Genomic DNA, 21937 nt, shown 5'->3' with positions numbered 1-21937 from the left:
TATAAAGATATTTGGCTTTGATGATCTGACTCCGTAGACCATCGCCACACACAACCTGCAAAAAAAATTTCAGCAGTAATGCGAGGTTGAAAACTTTCATATCGTTGAAACCCCAACCACCTTCTTTCGCCGACATTGTCAGCATCTCCAGCCTTACAAGATGTATTTTTCTTTCAGGGCGAGAGCCATTAACCCACATAAATCAAGAGATAATGGAATTGATCTTGTTGATGATGCCCTTGGGCAGTTTAGAATTGTGCATCCAATAAATGGAGATGGTATGGAAGACATATTTGGACAAAATGAGCCTATCTCCCAGAGATAACCATTTATGTGACCACATAAAGAGTCACTTCTGCAAATTTTGGATCAACAATGACCATTCTTTGTTTTCGTAATCATTCAGTTTGAAGAAGAAACCAAAGTATTTAAATCCCTCCTCCATGGAAATGGATTGAACACCAAACAGAGAAGCGATCTCCCTCATCCTGTCCCCTTCAAGATTGAGGGAGGCAAACACTGACCTATCCTTATTCATTATCAAGCCTATCCAAGATAAAAAAGAATCTCATAAATTGATATCCATTCACACATATCAATCTGCCCAATAGCCAAAAATTCACCCACGAACATCAAATGAGAAAGAGAGATGTCAGTTGTAATCCCGCAACCAATCATTTTTCCTTGAGCACGCGCATCCAACATTCTTCTGCCAAGACCATTGATCACCAGTAGGAACATAAAAGAGGAGAGGGCACAACCTTGATGAAGGCCCCTCGAATCAAGAAAAAATATGTAGGGCATCCATTTATAATAGTGGAAAAATTGGTAGATGAGATACATGACCTGATCCAATCCACCATGATTGAGACGAGAGCAATATTTGTCAGAATCATCCACATAATTCCCAATCGACACAATCAAAAGCTATGGAGAGGTCAATCCTCACCAAGAAAGCGTCTAAGAATTGAGATTTTATGGAGTGAATACATTCTTGATCTATGGCTATGATGTCATTTATCTGTCACTGCTCGAGAAAGCCAAATTATTCAGACTAAATGAAGTTGGATAGGACTAGTTTGATCTAATTAGCAATATTTTTGGAAATTAATTTGTAGATTGTGTTTCATAATGAAATTGGATGATAGTCCGAGAAAGAAGTTTACTTCGTGATCTTGGGAATAAGAGTGATAAATGTAGCATTTACCACACCCAAAATCCGACCAAGCCTCCGAGACTCCTCAACCATATCTGTAAGATCATTAATCATGATATCCTGAAAATGTAGAAACAACTCCATAGTCCAACCGTCTGGGCCTGGGCTTTTGTCTCTTGCCAATTCTTGAATGACATCAAGGATTCTTGATTATCGACTCTTTCACTGAGAATGTTATCAAAATAACGAAAGGCCTTGCACTCGATATCTTCTTGGCTAATTAATATATCTCCAACTTCATTCATGGTATTCCAAACAAAAATATTTTTTCGTGGAAGGGATGCCTGCTTATGAAAATATCTACTATTTTTATACCCTTCTTCTACCCACATAAACCGACTCTTATGTTGCCATTCTTTTGCATATAGCAACAAAATCTGTCTTTTGCAAGATTCCATATCTAATAGTTATTTTTTGGATGCTTCAGAGAAGTACTTTGGAGCACGAGGGTCCTTAAGGAGTTTAATTTATCCTTCAATCTAGATTAATTTTGTTATCTTTAATTCCTTCTTGTTCCAAGCCCATCTCTACACCACACCTTTGAGTGATCTCAACTTGTTGCAAATTGTGTCCATGAATGAGACCCTAGAGTCCAATTTGTGAAGTAGCCAGAAGTCACAGAATCGAGTGATGACTCTACACCACACCTTTGAGTGATCTCAACTTGTTGCAAATTGTGTCCATGAATGAGACCCTAGAGTCCAATTAGTGAAGTAGCCAGAAGTCACATAATCGAGTGATGAAGTCTAGCTCCTTTAGTTAGAAGTGATTGAACTTAAAAGGTGCTTCCTTCCCCTAAAGAATGCTAGACCAATTCAGAAATATTGTAAAGCGGTTTGGTATAAGAGATGGGAGGATCTGTGAACTCAACTCCAAGAGATGACTTGCAAAACCTTCTTTCACAAAGAATCGATCGTGCCTTTTCAATATACCCTGTGAGCCCCAATGGCCATTTTTCTACGTCGGACCAATTGGATTAAGCTTGATGTCTATGAATGATTTATGGAAGAAGTCCTTAAATTGTGATCCCATGGAGTCTGGTCTTTTGTGCACACCCTAAACCTCAAATGGCTCTAGGGAGAGGTTGAAGTCACCATCCAAAATCACTAAATCAAGGTCTAGAATACCACTTTTATCTACCCGATCCCAGTGATCCTTCATATTTAGATATGGGGCATATATATGGATAATCCACATTCGAGTGGAAGATCCTCTACGAGCACCTGTTAGTAGTAAACCTCCAACATAATTATATGCTTTAAAATGATATGAGTGAGGATTCCACATCCCATCCAGACCTCCATATAATCCATAGGTGCTGGTGACACAAACAAGTCACTAAGGACATATCTGTAATAGAAAATCCCAAGAATTCTCCTGATTGCTCATTGTTTCTTGTAAGAGGCTGATATCATGGTTATGAATCTCAATAATGATTTTCGGGGATATTCTTTTATGGGTTGATCCCAAGCCCTGTATATTTAAAGACATGATGGTAATTTTGGAGAGGCCTATAAAGGTGACTCCAAGCTAAGGACCCAAGACTCTGGAAGGGAAACATCAAGGTGTCCAACCTTGAAATACGTTGGCTCATTGAGAGGAGGCTTATAACACTCCAAAGATATTTAAATTGAGCCAAAATATTCAAAGGAGATATTGTACAATTAGAAACTTCTTATATTTAGCCCCTCTTTTTTTATGAGTGGTAACATGTTTCTGAGACACTGGGATCTTATAGGCATCATAAAAAACGAAGAAGGATTCTTTGATAGACAGTGGTTCCAAGCCACTCATTGAATCCTGGGCCAACTCCTCGAGTTCCACATCTTCCGTGAATGGAGAGAAGGTCCGACCTAAAGGGGCCTCGAATTTTATGGGGGAATTGAAATATTTTTCCAACTACAAGTAAGCCTCCTCATCCCAGGACGAAATCGGAGATATGAGAACACTCATATCCCGAGCATAATGTTTGCAAGGGGACCTCTTATAGGAAGAAATAGAAACAAATATGGAAGCATGTGAGACTCAGGTGGACGATTATTAATAGGGCTAGAGCTGAGTGGAGTGGAAATAGGTTGACCATTAATGGACTGGTTTAAATCAGAGGGAGGAGTCTTAAGAGGTATGTGACAAGAAGTTGGGGAAATGATCAGATCCCTATGCACAAAAGTATGACTAATATTATGTGTAATATCACCCGTAATTTTATTAGGACGGGGAGAAGAGTTACTTATCACCAAATAGGGATTTGTACAATAATCTCGTTGATCAACTGAAATCCCACCACCCTTGGATTGATTAAATTGTCCACTTGAAGCATGGAAAACCTGGCAACCCTAGATATGTTGATCAAGACAATCCGCATCATTTTTCTATTTTTTTGCAATTTTAACCAAAGTTTTGGGAAAATGTTGAAAAATTCTATTTTTCATAAATTAAAAAATAATTTTCTAATTTTCTGGAAATCTTATTCTTAATTTGTGATTGGCATAACAAATTTTGATATGACATAATTCCCCTCGTGGAGAGAGTTTTATTTTTGGTATTTTTTAGTGGCTGAGTGCTTTGACACTAACACTGACACTGAAACTAAACTATTATGGTAATTCTCTTCCCAATGATGACAAAACTAATGTGGTTGTAGGTCCTATGCATAGGTCGGGGGAGGGGTTAAACACATCTCTACTTAGTATTTTATTGTGTAGAGATTACTATTACTTTTACAAATTTCCACATCATATACCGTATATCGTGCTTTGAAAAAATTCTGAATGCGCAAAGAAGGGGTATGTGCAAGAGAGAAGTTGCATAGAGCTCTGAATTTATAGAGCTATAAATAATTATAGGGGTAAATCCAACAACATGGAGAATGGGTTGTGATTTTCATGAGTGCTGAGACAATGTGTTATTGCTTTGTCTAATGGTGTTATAATTGATGTTTTCGAAGCCCTTTGCAAAAGATTTTGGGGGGGTGGGGCAACGGGGTTGAATAAATTTGCAACGATTTTGATTTTATAGAGATATAATGTTTATGGAGGATGGGGTATGTGCAAGAGAATGGGGATGCAAAGAAATTATAATTAGTTTAATGAAGAGCAAATTTCAAATTAATATTATTATGTTTCATTGTGTGGAGCTTTTACTGTGCACATGACAGGTTATGTGTAGGAGAATGAGGGTGCATAGGGAACTTTATCTAGTAAGGAATAAATTAATGTTAAAAGGTTTTCGTGTTTGGAGGACGAAGTATGTGCAGGAGATTAGTTGCGTAGAGCTCTCATTTTAGATCAGGAATATTTTTATGTTTGATTGTGCAGATCTTTTACAGTGCGGAGGACGAGGTTTATGCGGGAGAACAAGTGGTGCATCGGGAAATTAATGTTAAATTATTAATGTAAATCTATAAGATTTTCACACACAATGGATTTTATTTTCAGTTTCACACATATGCATTTGTGTTATATTGAAAGTAAACAAGTTTTTTATTTATTAGATAATAGAGGTTAGGACAATAAAAAATCTAGGAAACACGGTATGTGTGGGAGAACCGGGTATGTGCTAGAGAACATAATATTTAATATTAATATGTTTCATTTTATAGAGCTTTTATTGTGCTGAGCTTTTATATTGGGAACTTTATTTGATAGGGACAAAATTAGGATGGGGTATTTTCAGGAGAACAAGGGGTTCATAGGGAAATTAATGTTAATATGTTATTATTTTTATGCTTCATTGTGCAAAGATTGAACTATATTATGTATTAACGATATAGTCGCTACTTGTACCACTAATGAGGGCGGTTGCATAGAGCTATGATTTTATAGAGCTATGAATCTTTGCGGATGTGAAAATGAATATTATTATATTTCATTGTATGGAAATTTGACTATGTGAAAGATGGGTATGTATGTCGATTTCCCGAACAAATGCTTATGTTAGTTGGAAAGGAAAATGTCAACTCTACAAATTAAGTTGCAGAAATATTTTAAAATTTAGTTACCGTGAGAAAAACAACAACTAAATCAACAACAATTTACTTTGACGTAGGGTATAGGCGACAAATTTAATAGAGCAATATAGATAAATTTCATTCATGTAAATTAATTTTTTTATTTTTGAGTTCACCCAAAGTTTTTTGTTCTCATTAGAGAAATTTTAAGTTTTAAAATGGGCCTCCTAAGGAATGTTACCTCATCAAGTTTTGGAGGGAAAAAAACTACTTTTTCAAATCACATTTTCAACTTATCTTCCTATGATTTTACTCAAATTTCGAGGAGGAGCAATAGTTGGATGCATAATTTAATTTTTCATCCAAGGGGTACCCATGTTGCATACTTTCGATGGACCCTACCACACGAAAAATATGTTTGATCACATTTTTTCATATACTTAACATTTTTCATGTGGTAGAGTCCATAGAAAGTATGCAACATGAGTACTTCTTGGATGAAAAATTAGATTATGCATCCAATGAGTGCTCCCACACGAAATTTGAGTAACATCTTAGGGAGATAAGTTAAAAATAAAAGTTGAAAAAATATTATTATTATTATTATTATTTTTTTTTTATCTTTTTACATTTTTACTCCAAAAATGGTGAATCATCCCCCATGGTTAACATCATCATATTGAATCCTATTGGTTCTTATAAAGTTGATTTTTTTTCTACATTTTTGTTTTGAGGCCTATTTTTTACCTTAAAATTTCTCTAATGAATGTCCAAAAACTCGAAAAAGGATTGACATAATTCATAGTTGGTCTCTAGAAGCTAGTCTAAATTGATTTTCTCTATTAATGAAAAAAACTAACAACTATTTAAATTACTACTAAGAAGCGACGTGGGCTTCATTAACTTTTGGCTCAAGTTGATAAGGGGGGGAATCTTGGTCAATGGCCATGATAGAATCATATGTTTCCTTAGTGTCCTCCTCAACATTGATGTCATTTTCCTGAGCCAAATTACCACACAAAAACTCAATATTTCCTTTGCTAATTACATCCGCTCCAGCTTCAATTCCATTACTTCCATTTTCTAATTTGAAAGGTCGTAATGGACCCATGCTTCAGATAGAATCATTTCAGCACGATTTCAGACCTGAAAAGAAATTCCAAAGCACAAGTCATTTTAACTAAATAAGCACTGATCTCTTTCTTTGTAACTCTAGAATCACGCTCCATAAAATTGAACTTGTGTCACCCTTGCTAATAAACTTGGCGAATTACAGTTCTAATCCTCGACTGTCTATTTGCAGAGTCACTCTAGCAATGTAAATATAACATCAACCTATATTTCCTTGATTTTAAGCCTCCGTCTCTGCTATTAATGTTGGCTTTGACTCCACACAATGTAAACATTCATTGTCCAAAGGATGTGCAGAGGACAACATATGTGTGAGAAAATAGGGGTGTATAAGGAAATGTACACCATCGACGTATAATTCATTTGACTATGAACAAATTTCGAATTAGTATTATTATGTTTCCTTTTGTGAAACTTCCCTTGTCTGAAGATTTTATTGTGCAAAGGATGGGAAATGTGCATGAGAAGAGGGGCTTAGATGGAAAATTAATTTAAACTATTTTCCATTTAAAACTTTTAGATATTTAGCTACACAGAATGAAGGATGTGCGTAGAATGAGATATGTGTGATAGAAGGAAGGTGCAGAGGGAACTTTATAACTTTAATTCATAATGTAATGATATTTCACATTTTCCTATTACATATATACAAATTTCTTTAATATACAGATTGATTAAGGTAAAGATTTCCTAGTTTGCATTTTCTAGAATAAAAAATTTGATTCAGTTTTTGTGCTTCTAAGAGATTTCATCTTGCGTAGTTTTCTCCACACTTGGTACAAAATTTAGTAGATTATTTAGAAATATTTAGAATTAAAATATTACCAATAATATATAATAACAATAATGCTGAAGAACTGTGCAGAAAGAAAAAAACATACGGAGGTGAAGAGCTTTCATTATGACAACATAACCTTTAATCAGTTAGTTAGCAAAGTATTTAGTGCAAAAGAAGTTGATTTTTCAGGGGTGTGGAAAAATTGCTATTGTTTGCACATCCATAATTCCTGCTAAAGTGAGCTAATAGCATAGTAGTGGGGGACTAAAATTATTTATAGGTGTCGACATGAAAACAAGTATTTGTTGTAAATTTTGTGATTAAAGAAATTGTTTATGAGTGTGTTGACGGTGCTAGAAATCCATCAACCAAGGGGGTATCCCTGCTGTGAAGTCCCAATTAGACCTCACACCATTTGAAATAGGATTCCCATCTATAGTATTGGATCAGATGCCATATATTCTTACAAATTTTCCTTGGTTTTAGCTGTCAGCAAGAGGGAGAAACGCATATGTGCCTTTGAAAAAGCAAGTGAGTGTGCCGAGTGAATTATCGGTTGCAGGTGTACCAAGTTTCTCCTAGTGAAGCGAGGAATAAAAGTGAGCATCTAAGAGAGATAAAATAGTACCACCCTAGTAGAGACACACACAAACATGAAATAATTATCTAACATCAAGAAACATAGTACACAGAGATGCGATGATTGTTATAACCATTACAACACATTCACAATGTGATAAGCACTAAAATAATCGAAATAGTTCAACTATTTTAGTACAAGTGAAAGTAAACATGAATCATAACATTTATAGAACAATCTTACGAATATCCACAATCCACTCATGAAAACTTGCTAGCCATCAAGCTTCAAGCAGTGAGTAAAAGTCCCAATATACATGGATACATCGAATAGTACTAACTTCAATAGTGGAGCATTGGAGCCACCACTTGCTCCCCAAAAGTACTAACTTTGTCTCTCTAATTCCATAGGGGAGAAGCCAAGGTGAAAATTCCATTTCTTGTACAATTTGGGTGTATATATCACAAATGGGGTGATCCTTCACCTCCGTTGTGACTCTTGGACTACCCTCATGACTGTTTGACTTCTTTATGATCTTTTGACTCTTACATGTCTCTTCACATTCTGTACATGTATCTTAGACTTCCACTTTACAATGAATTTACATAATCCACAAAATGATGTGGTACATGATGACACATAAGATGCCATGACCTGAAACTAATGACATGGACTGCATAATAACATGGAAATGTCAAGCCACCCTTTGTTGTTGCCTCCTTTGTGTCTTCATGAAAGATAGAACATGGTCTTTTATTTATCCTCCTCATGACTTGAAGATAATGAGTTTTTAATGTGGTCTCGATCTTTTGTCTTCTATTGTAATCTTGTGTTCCTTCATCTTCTCACCTGATGATTATCTGTTCTCTTCAACTCCATAAGTGTCTTCTAGCATGGTTTCCTTCTCCTTTTCCTCCATCATCATCCTTCCATGATAAGATAGAGTACCTACAATTGAAAACCATTCATGACAAGATGAAATCAGTCTGAAAATCCATAATCTAACATGTTTCATGAAATCACTTATTAGGGATGGAACTAGTGACTGGTTGAGTGAATGACTTAGAGATTGTGCAGTTCTAGAGGCCAAGGTCTAAGACGCGGCTCAAGTTTGAACAATGCACAGTTCAGGATGGCTAGGACCAAGGGATTATGTAATTGAGGGGCTCAAGAGCTCAAGTGTGGGACTTGAGGCTTGAGGTTTCCCAATGCATTGTTTTGGAAGGATAGAGTAGCTTCTTACGAAGTTGAGGGGTTCAGGAGGTCAAGCTTAAGGATTGAGCCTTGAAGTTTCCCAATGCATAGTTCTGGAAGGACATGATGTCAATTGACTGCGTAGTTACACATTTCAAGAGCTTAAGGCTGAGGCTTGAGGACTGATATTGTGCAATGTGTAGTGAAGGATTAGCTGGAGAGGAAAGCTGCACATTTCTAGAGCTAAGGGGTTGTGCTTGAGCACTGTGACTATGCATTGGATAGTTCTAGGAGGCAGAGACTGTGCATTGTGCAATGCTAAGTGGTAAGGTTACTTCTTGAGGACTGAGACTGTGCAGTGTATAGTTGAGTAGGGTTGGATGAGGTTGATTGGCCCGATCAGGGATGTTTCCCAGTTTTGACAAAATATTGTATCATTGAGATGAAGTTGAACAAGAATAAGACTTGAGAAAGATCGCACACTTAGATCACTTGAAGACATAACACAAGACACTATGAACACATGAACAACATAGTTTCCTCAATGTGACAACTCACTCTAAGTGTGACACTAAAGATACACTTTGCGATGGCAGTGATGACACTTATGCGATGATGCTTAAAACTTTGGAAATGAGTGTGATCAAGGATAATTTTAGGGGCGAATGTTCACCCTTTGGCGAAATTAAGGGGTTTTAAATTTTTAGTGGGCGAATATTTTGTATCATAGTACATTTTTACAAATCACCTCAAATAGCCCACCTTATTTTAAGGGAGAGGGTAAAAAAGGTAAATTTAGCCCTTGAAATTAGGACTTACAACCTTCCATTTGCCCATTTTCAAGAATAGGTTTTATTTAAGTGAATCCACTCGCCCATTTTCAAGAATAGGTTTGATTTAAGCGAATCCTATGGGCCAAATACCATATTTATAAAAGAGGTATGGTAAATTAATAAAAATATAAATAAATGAGAGGTATGGTAAATAAATAAAACATTTTTTATATTTACTCCATAAGTCACCTTATATACATGTAAGGGTGTAAACAAATAAAAATATAGGTAAAGTGGAGGTATGGTAAATAAATAAAACGTCTTTTTATACTTACTCAAAAGGTATGGTAAATAAATAAAAATATAAATAAACTAGACATATCGTAAATAAATAAAACCTCTTTTTATATTTAGTCCATAACCCTTGTTCTATTTATGAAGGCTCAAGAAAGAGGTTTTATTTGAGTGAATCTTATGGGCCAAATACCATATTTGTAAAAGAGGTATGGTAAATTAATAAAAATATAAATAAACGAGAGGTATGGTAAACAAATAAACATTTTTTTATATTTACTCCATAAGTCACCTTATATTTACGAACACTCAAAAAATGGGTTATATTTAGGTGAAACCTATGGCCAAAATACTATGGGACAAATACCATGGACTAGATTGTTATTAATACCATGCAAAAAACCATTATTAACCCTAATATTAGAATTAATAAAAATAAAAATGGCACATGTTATTGACCCATGGTATTCACCAAAATGGCACATGGTATTGACCCATGGTATTCACCTGGAATGTAGCCTATTTAAATGGGGGAATTAAACCAGCATGTAGCCTATGCTAAGATTCACTAGGACTTTACAAAGTTTTATTATTTAGTGAAAGACTCGTCAAGATCTTACAAGATTTTATAATTGAGTAAAATATTCGCCATGCTTGGTGAGAGATTCGCCAAAAAATTATATATACATATTATATTATTGATAAACTCGCCTTCCATTTTTCCTATATACCATGGAGATTCGCCCATTTATTATATTTATAAATTTAGGGGGGGTTCTTAAAATTTTCCCTGAGTGTGATACATGTTTACATGATAAGAAAAACCCATTATCAAAAATATTATCCCTTGAAACAAACCAAAACTCCACTTTACATGCTAAACGACCCTTCCCATGCCAAAATATGACATTTTCTATATGAATAGGAAACATGTGAATGAAACATGCAATATGTGAATGGTGGTGAAAGTGACACATGCCAGAGTGAAGATAACATGAAAATGATACTAATTAAAGTGAAAAAATCAAAAGTGATAATCGAAAACATGAAAATGACACTTGTGAAAGCAAAGGTGCGCAAAAGAGAGTTTGAAAAACTCACCAAAATAGAAGTACAAACATAGCTAAAAGCGAGAAACTGTCAATGACAGTGTGCACTAACTTTCGACATGGTTTGAACATTACACATGCACTATCTTGATGGTCTACGCTAGGCCAATTCAAGCTTGCATGAAGGAATGCGCTGATGAACTCATTACGGACTAAGCATGTGTGAGTAGGTAACTTCGACACTTACAACACAAGAAGGAAGCTTAAAGACTTAATATAATATCAATCGACCAAGAAGTGAGTATGTAATGAATGATTGCAAGATCCACAATAGGCTCCAAAATTCAAGCATAGGAAAAATTTTGGAGGGTGTTTTTCGCAGTGAAAACAAAGTGAAAATTTGCATGAATATTGTAGAATGTAGAGGTCCGCACGATGAAAGCTTCCTCTGCACAATGGAATTCTTCTGCAGTTCCACACAAATTCCTATTTACAAAAAGATAACCATAAAAAATAGCACAACCTTTAATCAATTGATTAGCAAAGTACTTTATGCAGAAGAAGTTGATTCTGCTCGATTGCGGAAACCAAACTTGGTCTGCAAGAGGTGTTCACTGGCATTTGTGCTTATGCATAAAGTTTTGTGAGGATAGATTCCAGTGTGCGGATGTTTTATTTGGGATACAGAAAGTCTAATAAACATTAAACAAGAAACATTACTATTTATTTTAAATAAGAAACATTGATTTATTTCAATAAGGACTTTAATAAACATTAAATAAGAAACATCACTCTTTTGTTTTAAATAGCACAAAAACTATTAATCATTAATAAGGCTCAATTTTCTAAAACTTCCATTCAATCAATATGCTGGATGATTGACCAAATTATTCATTTTGTCGATTAAAATTTTATGTGCTGAGAATATGGGCATATGGTATCACCATTAATAACAAGTTGGTCAGAGACTTCATTTTGTCATCCAACAAGACTTATGGTGCATTCATAGTGCATCATTTTCCCATATTGTTGGCATAGAACATTATGATTGAATAGGGCCTCCTAGTAATCACAGGTCTTCTCTTCGAAGCCTCTTGGTGTGATTGGATCATAGCAGATCGGTAAATAATATAGGATCTTCTTCGTTTTAGCCATTCCTTTAACTTTTCTTTGATTTAATAACATGAATTTATTTACCCTTGGTGCGATTGTTGCACTACTTTCCTTGTTGCAGTTGCAGGTTGTTCTATTATGATGATCTATCGATTATTTTGCTGGGTTCATTCAGTTGGGTTATGTTTTATAGCTCTGGAGGATTCATAAGATTTTTCATTTTTTATAGATGATCATTACATTGGATTTATCATCAGTATTTGTAGATACAGATCGATGCACTTATGTTTGGAAAGTGCATGAATTTTTTTTAATTTAGTTCGAAAAGGATAGCATACATGTGCCACCTCTAAAACTGATACCAATTCCTACCAGCGTAATGCTTTTTTGTCATATCATTCTGATACCCATGCTAGTTTTTTTTTGTCAGCGTGTGATTTGGGAATAATGTCAGCTGCTTTCTTTCAATTTAATTATCATTACTATAGAAATTATCATAATTCCTTCGTATTCAGATGCAGGTTGCGTAATATTTCTTACTGTCACCCCCTAGCTATACACCATCAATATTGCATCGAAAGAATTGGTATGATTAAAAATCTAGTGAATAGTCTATCTAGATAACAATTGAGATTATTAAAAATCTAGATAACATATTATCTAGATAACGATCTATCTATGGACATGCCATAAATTTGTCTCTTATGCACATCTTCTCTTTTGGACATACTCCATCTTCAACACATTTTTCATTGTGGATAATGAATTTTTTTTTGTCAGCACAGTGTTAGCTGAAAGCACAACCTTTGATCAATTAATTAGTTTTGTGCAATTGTTATTCCATATAGCTATATTTTCAAAAGTTCTAAATGAGAAAAAGTTTAAAAATTAACCAAAGAAATGCTCCTCTGAGTGCGTAAAGGAGTTGCATCTCCATACGACTATTAGAAAATTCTTGTACGGACAACTTTCACTTTGCGAAGAGAAAAAACCGTGGTTTTTCAAATGTTGTATTTTTTCTAGATTCATGATCTATTGTAAAATACATCTATGATTTTCAATTGAGCCTAAATGACACTCCAATCTGTATTATCTTTCGTTGCTTTATGTTCAACATTTGGTGCTTTTCATATGAAATTTAGAGTTGTCATTTAGACCCAATTGAAACCTGTAGGTGTGTTCATCTATGCATCGATGTCCTATGAAAATCCTCCATTTTGCATATATTCAAAGTTATATGTAATTTCTATTTTGGATAGGTTTCGTAAGGCTTCTCTACCACTAAATAGAGCAAACATGGCTCAACTAGGAAAAATGATAGGAATTTGAAGGTGGAAAGACTCATTCTGGTTGTATCATGTGGGAGCTTGACGGAAAGGGGAAACCATAGTCATTGAAGCATTGACTATCTTTCATATCTATGATGTGTTTCAAAACACATAGTTGACCTCCACCTGGGCTGGAAAAACATGTCAAAACATGTCAAAACTCAGGAAGAGTTATACTATATTGATTTATGTTCAATATTTCCCTTTCAACATTAAAGCTCATGTAAAGAAACAAAATCTCAAATAATACTTACATTTTCTAAATGCATTGTGATAAAAGAAATTGCCTAGTCATTTATGTTTTGTACTTATTATTTTCTTAATTAAAGATGTTCTCAGTGTTGTCTAACTCTATATTTATCATTTCCATGTATAATGGTCACATGTAACTATTTTGTGTGTGACTCATGTTAGATAGGACATATTATAACAACCTTGGTAAAAATCCACGTAAAAATTAATAAAGGTAAAATAAGACCTTGGTCATGGGACACATATTCCAAGCTAAAAGTTGGGAAAAAGCATAGTGATGGGGATCACTTGTGATTAATTAATGGCTATGGAAATTAGCAAAGGCAATGGGTAAGGCTTTGGAAAGGAAAAATGGCATTAATTGGCATTTTATTTATGAAAATAATGGAAATTAGGAGAAAAAGAAGGTGAAAGGTCACAGGTTGCATGTGAGGAGGAAAATGAAGGAAAATAATGGAAAATTGAAGAAAATAGAAGCCTTATTAATTGTTGGCATCTAATCCTTGTGATTGGGTAAATATCTGTAAATAAATAAATGAGAAATATGAACAGTCATCAGGAGATGAACTAAACAGTCTCTCCCTCATGTATATAATAGACCTACCTGATTGAATGAATAGACGAATCAGTTTTCTGCCTAATGGAGTTACTCCTGGCCTGACATGGTATTAGAGCCAGCTCCTTTTTTTAGCTCTTATGCTCCTGTAACTCCTCTGTCTGCCATATCCCCTCTGTCCTGACATGGCACAGTCCTGAGTTACCTACGCTCTCTGTTCTGTCCATAATGCGCTGCCTCTGCCATATTCCTTTCCAGCGCTGCCTCTGCCATATTACCTGCGCTGAATTTTGACACAGGTCCGTTAAAATACCACTGCTGCATGGTATTACGACTCTGTCATGGTATAACGCCCACTGCTGCCATACCGCCATGGTATTACGACTCTGCCACCCATCTCCGCATTAGAAGCTGCAGGATGTCTGTGTTTATCGTTTAAGTCGTCCTCTTGACAGAAATCACCCTCCGGAGCATACAAAATTGCAACAGCCAGATCATACCAAAACCCCTTGTCCGCTGTGCGGTGTTCCAAAGCGGTACGCCCTGTCTGCCTGCGGTTCGAATCCTTGGACGGGTTCTTTTCAAAAATAGTTAAACGCTGGTCATATTCCTTTCAAAACGCTGGTCTGAATGCTGGTCATATTCCTTTTAATGGATCTGATATGCGTGACTGACATGGTATGAACGCTGGTCATTTGGCGCTGGTATGTGCTTCTGCATTTATCGAATTTGAATCGACAGATTTCGTTGCAAAAGCTATTCAGGGATCGCCTCTGTTGATATCCAACCAGCCAGCCTTCGCAAAAGCTATTCAGGGATCGCCTCTATTGATATCCAGCCAACATGTTTTCGTACTAGTGTGAGGTTCGGTTTTCATGTAATTGATTCACCGCTCTGTAAGACGATCCTCGGTTGCTTTGTATTATTATTGGTTTGAAAAATGGCCATACTTCCGTAATTTTCACCACAGTCTTATGATTATATCAGCGCAGAGGGTTAAAAGAGTAATAATTTAATTTTTGTGTGGTAAATGTTAAGACTGTGAAGGTGTTTGATTAGCTTTGGTATCACTAAAAAAAAGGGGCGTTGAGCAGGAACAATTTTGCTCAAGATTTTCCTTATTTTATTAGTCATTCTGGATTTAAGGAATACAATATATTGATAATGATACAATAAGCAGTTCCTTCTTGTCAAGGGCATGGATGCTTGATATATTGTATGAAATAAGGTTGAAATTAAAAATGGTGATATTCTATATGGATAAAATATAGTTTTGCTCTTTGCTAGCAGAAGAATTTTTCTATCAGCAGAAGTATTTTTTTTTTTTATAGAATGCATTCAATCATATCAATGGTAGGAATAGTTCTCACTGGCAAGGAGAACTATCCTGAATGGTCCCGGATGATAAAACACACCCTCATCTTCAATGAGTTGTGGAAAGGAGTGTGTGTCGGAGAAGGAGACAATGACCCAGTAGAGCCTACCTCAGACAAAGAGCTCGTCATCTGGGAAAACAAGAACAATAAAGCTTATGCATTAATCGCAACATCTATAAATGAAGAGGTGAGTTGCCATATTTCGTCATATTCAACTACCTTTGAAGCTTTACAAAAGCTTAAAGAACTCTATGACTCACATTCTGCACTGGAAGTTGTTCAACTTATGATTAAACTCTTCACTCTTGAACTGCAAAATAATGATCCTCTTGCTCTTGCATCTGAAGTAAAGTCTATAATGCATGATATCAATTCCACTAAGGTTGAGCTGGATATTCCTCTTATTGTTTTTCTCAAGGCACTTTATCCTACTTATTCCAATTATCTTGAGTCATTCCAAGAAAATGGAAATCTCAAAGATATAACCTTTGACTCTCTTGTGAAAAAGTTTGCTGAAAGAGAGAAAGCTTTTGGAAAGAAGACAACCCCTGAATCTTCTGAAGAGACTGTGTGCCTTGCTCATAAATAAAAGCATCCTGCTCAAGATTCTACAAGAGGAAGAGGTGGATGAAGAGGAAGAGGAAGATATTTCAGAGGCAGGGGGGCAGACATTCTCAAGGAGAAAAGGCAGATCTGCACTGCATTCGCTGCAAAAGAAATGGATCACATGATGCCTCTACATGCAAGCTACCATGGGACAAAATTGAGCAGAAAAGAAATCAACAGAAAGGTAAAACTGATGATACAGACAAAGGTAAAGCACCTGAATCCACTCACTATGTTGAGGCACAATGTAACATTGGAGTAAATGAAGATTTGTTTAATGCTTCACTTGCTTCCTGGAAAAATGATTGGTTGCTTGATTTAGGAGCAACCTGCCACATGACTCATAGAAAATATTTTTTTGAAGATTTCACTGACAATGTTGATGGAGCAATATACCTTGCAGATCAATCAACAATCAAGCCATCAGGGCTTGGCACAATCAGGTTTAAACTGCCTGGTCTTCCAGACTTTCTTTTGGATCATGTTCTATATCTCCCACAGCTCAAGAGAAACTTGTTGTCCTTGGTCCACATCCACCAGCAAGGTCACTCCATTCATATGTTTGATGGCAAGCTTGAGGTAAGAAAAGCATCTGACCACTCACTTGTCATGAGGGGAATAGAAGAAGAAAGGCTTCTCAAACTGCAAGGAACATCTGCTCATGCACAACATTTCTCATACAATTGTCATCATGAAGAAGGTATACTTCCATCAAGTTTATTATGGCATGCTAGATTTGGACATTTGAACTATGACAGTCTCCGCTTATTGAAGAAAAATGGTGTTGCTGGTTTGCCTACAATTCCTAGGAAACTTAAGCAATGTGATGCTTGCATTCTAGGAAAGCATAGAAAACAGTCTTTTCATGATTCACATTCAAGAGAACATAGGAAGCTTGAACTCATTCATTCATATTTATGTGGTCCAATGCCTGTTCCTTCTGCAAATGGAAATAAATATATCATGACATTTATTGATGACTACACCAGAATGTGTTGGGTTTATTTATTGAAGAACAAATCTGATGCTTTTCAAACATTCAAGAATTTTCATAAATGGATTGAAAATGATGCACAATCTCATATTGGGTCTATTCAACTGATAATGGAAAAGAATACACATCAAATGAATTTGAAAACTATCTTTGCCAACATGGGATCAAACATCAAACAACTGTGCCTTATAATCCCCAACAGAATGGTGTAGCTGAAAGAATGAATAGAACAATCTTGAATATGGTACGATCCATGCTTTTCTTCAAAAATGTAAAGATAATGTTTTGGGCTGATGCTGTTCTATGTGTTGCATATATAAAGAATAGATGTCCATCTAATGCTATAAGAAACAAGACTCCTTATGAATTGTGGTATGGACATGTTCCTTCGGTAAAACATCTCAGGGTCTTTGGTTCCACCTGTTATGCTTTGATACCAAAGGTACATAGAAACAAACTTGGTGCTAGAAGTCATAAGTGTATCTTCCTGGGATATTCAAACACCTCCAAAGCATACTGCCTCTATGATGAAGTAAATAAAAAGTTTGTTGTATCTAGAGATGTAATTTTTCTTGAATCATCCAAAACTGACAATGTTGTTGAGTGGCAACTTGATCGCTTGGATATATTCGCAAAAACAAAATCATTTCAAGAATTTGATAATCAGATTCCACATCTTGAAGGGGGGATTCCTATACTAGATCAACATGTGGAATCTTCTTCTGAAGAACACTCTCCCCCGCATGAAACCCCAACAACGGATGATGCTTTAAGTGATGTAATTGATAGAATTGGGAGACTCAATCTTGATTCAGTCCCAACTCAATCAACAGAGTAGCCTGGACCATCTCAGAAAGGTCCCCCAAAGTGGCTGATGAAGACACTTGAAAGTGTTCATCCTGATGAAATTGGAAAAATAGGAACCATAAATTCAAACCGACAAAATGGAGGTGATGTAGATGACTCTAATTCACCTGTTGATATGGATGTTTCTTATGATTGTGAATTGAACTTGTCTACAGATTTTGAACCAACTTCCTTCAAAGAAGTTGCTTCTCATGATGATGGAAAGAAGTGATGCAAAAGGAGTATGATGCCCTCATAAAGAACGGAACTTGGAAGCTGGTTGATCCTCCATTTGGAACCAAACCAATTGGCTGCATGTGGGTCTACAAGAACAAGTATAAAGCTGATGGCTCACTTGACAAGCACAAAGCTGGGCTTGTGGCAAAAGGTTTTGCACAGAAGGAAGGGGTCGATTATGAGGAGACTTTTTCCCCCACAACAAAATGGCTACCATCCGGACACTCTTTGCACTAGCAGCTCAGAACGGTTGGAAAGTCCATCAAATGGATGTAAAAAATGATTTCTTGAATGGAGATCTAAAAGAGAATGTTTTTATGTCCCAGCATGAAGGATTTGCTGTGAAAGGACATGAACATAAAGTATGCAAACTTGTGAAGTCCTTGTATGGCCTCAAACAAGCACCACGAGCCTGGTATGAAAACTAACTGAGCATCTTCTGAAACTCAATTTCAATCATTTTGATCTTGATGATGCAACTTTATTTATCAAGAAAGTTGGCAAAACAGTTGTATATCTTGTGGTATATGTAGATGATCTTTTGATGACAGGGAACAATGAAAGCTACATTGCATCCATAAAGAAAGAATTGGGGAAAAGTTTTGAAATGACTGATTTGGGCTATGTTTATTACTATCTTGGCATTGAAGTAACCCAACATCCAAAGTACATATTTATTTCTCAAAAGAAATACATTGGAGATTTGTTGAACAGCTTTGGCATGACAGAGTGCAATCCTCTTACTACTCCAATGGAACAAAACATAAAGCTCACATCTATTGAAGGAAAGGAATTTGAGGATGCAACAAAGTATAGACAGCTTGTAGGAAGTCTCAACTACCTAACTACTACCAGACCAGACATTTCATTTGTTGTTGGAATCCTCTCCAGGTTTATGCAAAAGCCTTGTGAGGGACATTGGTTTGCTACAAAAAGAGTTCTAAAGTACTTGAAGGGAACTCAAGACTTTGGAATCAAGTACACATAGGTGGATGACTTCAGCTTGATCAGATACTCTGATTCAGACTTCGATGGAGACAAAGAAACTAGGGTATCTACTTCAGGATATACTATGAGTCTTGGATCAGGAGCTGTCTCCTGGAGATCACGCAAACAATCAGTTCCAGCAGATTCCACAACAGAAGCAGAATACGTGGCAGCAGCTGAAGCAACAAAAGAAATTGTGTGGCTCAGGAAAATTCTTGAAGATTTGCAGGTAAAACAAGTACAATCAACTCCACTCATGATTGACAACACCTCTGCAATAAATTTTTCCAAGAACCCAAAGTTCCATGATCGAACAAAGCACATCAATACTAAATATCATCTGATTTGACATCATGTTGAGGCCAAAACAATCCATCTCCATCATTGTTCCACAAATGAGCAAATTGTAGACATCTTCACCAAAGCGCTTGGAAGAGAAAAGCTTGAATGATTCAGAACGATGCTTGGACTCACCAACATCCCTTCAGATTAAGGGGGGAATTTTGACACCTAATCCTTGTGATTGGGTAAATATCTGTAAATAAATAAATGAGAAATATGAATAGCCATCGGGAGATGAACTGAACAGTCTCTCGCTCATGTATATAATAGACCTACCTGATTGAATGAATAAACGAATCAGTTTTCTGCCTAATGGAGTTACTCCTGGCCTGACATTAATAAAAAGGATTCTAAGGATCAATTCAGTTTTGGATCTCTCATTCTATTCTCTCTCTCTCATTCTCTTGAACATAAAGTTTTCTTGGAGGACTCTTGGAGGAGTGTGGCATACTTTGGGTTTGGAGCAAGAAGGAAAAGTAAAATAAGGAAAGCACAAGAGGACATTGGGATCAACAACTATAGTAGGATTTGCTTGCAGGTACTGAGTTGCATGTATGATTTCCTTGTCAATTTTGGCATGCATGGCATATGCATGTGGTTATTTGGTTATGATTTGTCATTGACATGGATGATTATCTGGATTGATAATGGTTTTTCCTATCCTTGTCATTTCTTGGATAGCCATGGTGTTGTGGGGTTTACTTTTGTTTTATGGTTGGTTTTCTTGTGCCTTTGGCTATGGGTTGAGTTACTAGTTCCTGGAATCCTTGGTTGGACAAATGCTGTGGAAACCCTGTAATAACTTGGGTTGAGTTACTAGTCTTGGAAGCCTTGGTTGGACAAATGCTCTGGAATTCCTTGGTGGGTTGAGTTACTAGACGTAGAAGCCCTGGTTGGAAAAAATCTCTTGAATCCTGGCGACAGCTATGGGTTGGGTTACTAGTCCTAGAAGACCTGGTTGGAACAAATGATCTGGAGCCATTGAAAACTTGGGTATAGACCAATTTTGTGACGTTTACTGATGTCTGACTATGAGGTGGAATCATTGGTTGAGGGTTGAGGTGGTATGGCCTCTGGAAGCCCTGATTTGGTTTTGATTGCTGTGTTTTATGAGATCCCACATTCATGCTTGGAATAGTGCATGGAGGTGACTAACTGAAAGAAATATTTGGTTCAACATAGTCTATGGTTTGGTGGTTTGTGGAAGTCCCATACCTGCTTGTCCTATGAAATCATCGATAAGAGCTCTCTTTCTCCTTAGTATTTTATGGGTAAATATTATTGTTTATATGAGGCTTATATGGTTGTTGTATCCTTGATATTCTATTGGTTATATGTTGATTATGTATCATTTTTATGATAGTTAAATTGTATGGCTCCCATCATGTTTTGGTTAATCACTAGATGTATAATGAATATATGGCTTAATAGATGGTAATGAATATATTGTGATGAGAAAACAATGCTTCTTAGTGATTCTCAGATAAGTGTGAGACCCCTATGCTCAGATCTGTTGTTTAAACCTATAGAATGCATATTTTTTACATATTTGACAAAATGCTTGTCATGGCTAGTAGGGGTCCAGTCAAGTCCTTGTTCAAGTATTTGAATTTGTATCATTTTTTTATGTTACTTTTCATTTCTAGAAGTTTCATGGAGTTCTGGGTAGTGGCCCGAGTCTTGGCCCTAAAAAAGTGGTACATTATTTGAAGTCACTGGCACTCAACTATGTGGAAAAGTCCACAGTCATAGGCATGCCTTGTTGTGGGAGCGAATGGAGGCTCCTAGTTGCATGCATGCCCATGTCAAGGGAGAAACTCAGGCTTTAATGCAAAAAAATGTCAGTTTATCTCAAGGGCTTGTTACTTGGATGGATTGGATGGCTCCTAGGGGTTTTGTTGCATGTGTAGAAGGCCACGTTTGTTGTTTTCATCGTTTCCATTTCCTTAATTGTTACATAGGGATTTGAATCATATCATAGTAAATCTTCATCACATGTTTACCCTGGTTGACCGGTTACTTGGGTAGATGTGGGTGGAGGGTGTCGTAAAGTGGTATGAGAGCATGGTTCACCCCTTTGGCTAGATGGGTGGTGTGTTGGTTATGCATTCGTTTTAGTTTCATATATGCATTTTTTATGCTTGTGGTCTATGTTCCTATTGCATATGCATGGTGTTGATCATGGTTGGAGTGATGTCCCCATGTGGAAGTTGATGGTGTTGTTTTTGTATGTGGTTGTCATGAGTGTATGTGTGTTATGCATTGGTTATGCATGTTAGTTCTTATATATCATTATGAATACATCGATGTAGTTGTAGCTATCATGCATGAGGTCA

This window comes from Pinus tabuliformis, chromosome 7 (genome assembly GCF_031772625.1).
Source record: "Pinus tabuliformis cultivar Carrire ecotype Pingquan chromosome 7, CPIR1, whole genome shotgun sequence".
NCBI lineage: Eukaryota > Viridiplantae > Streptophyta > Pinopsida > Pinales > Pinaceae > Pinus > Pinus tabuliformis.
The sequence above is the reverse complement of the archived record's forward strand: the minus strand, read 5'-3'. Positions refer to the sequence as shown.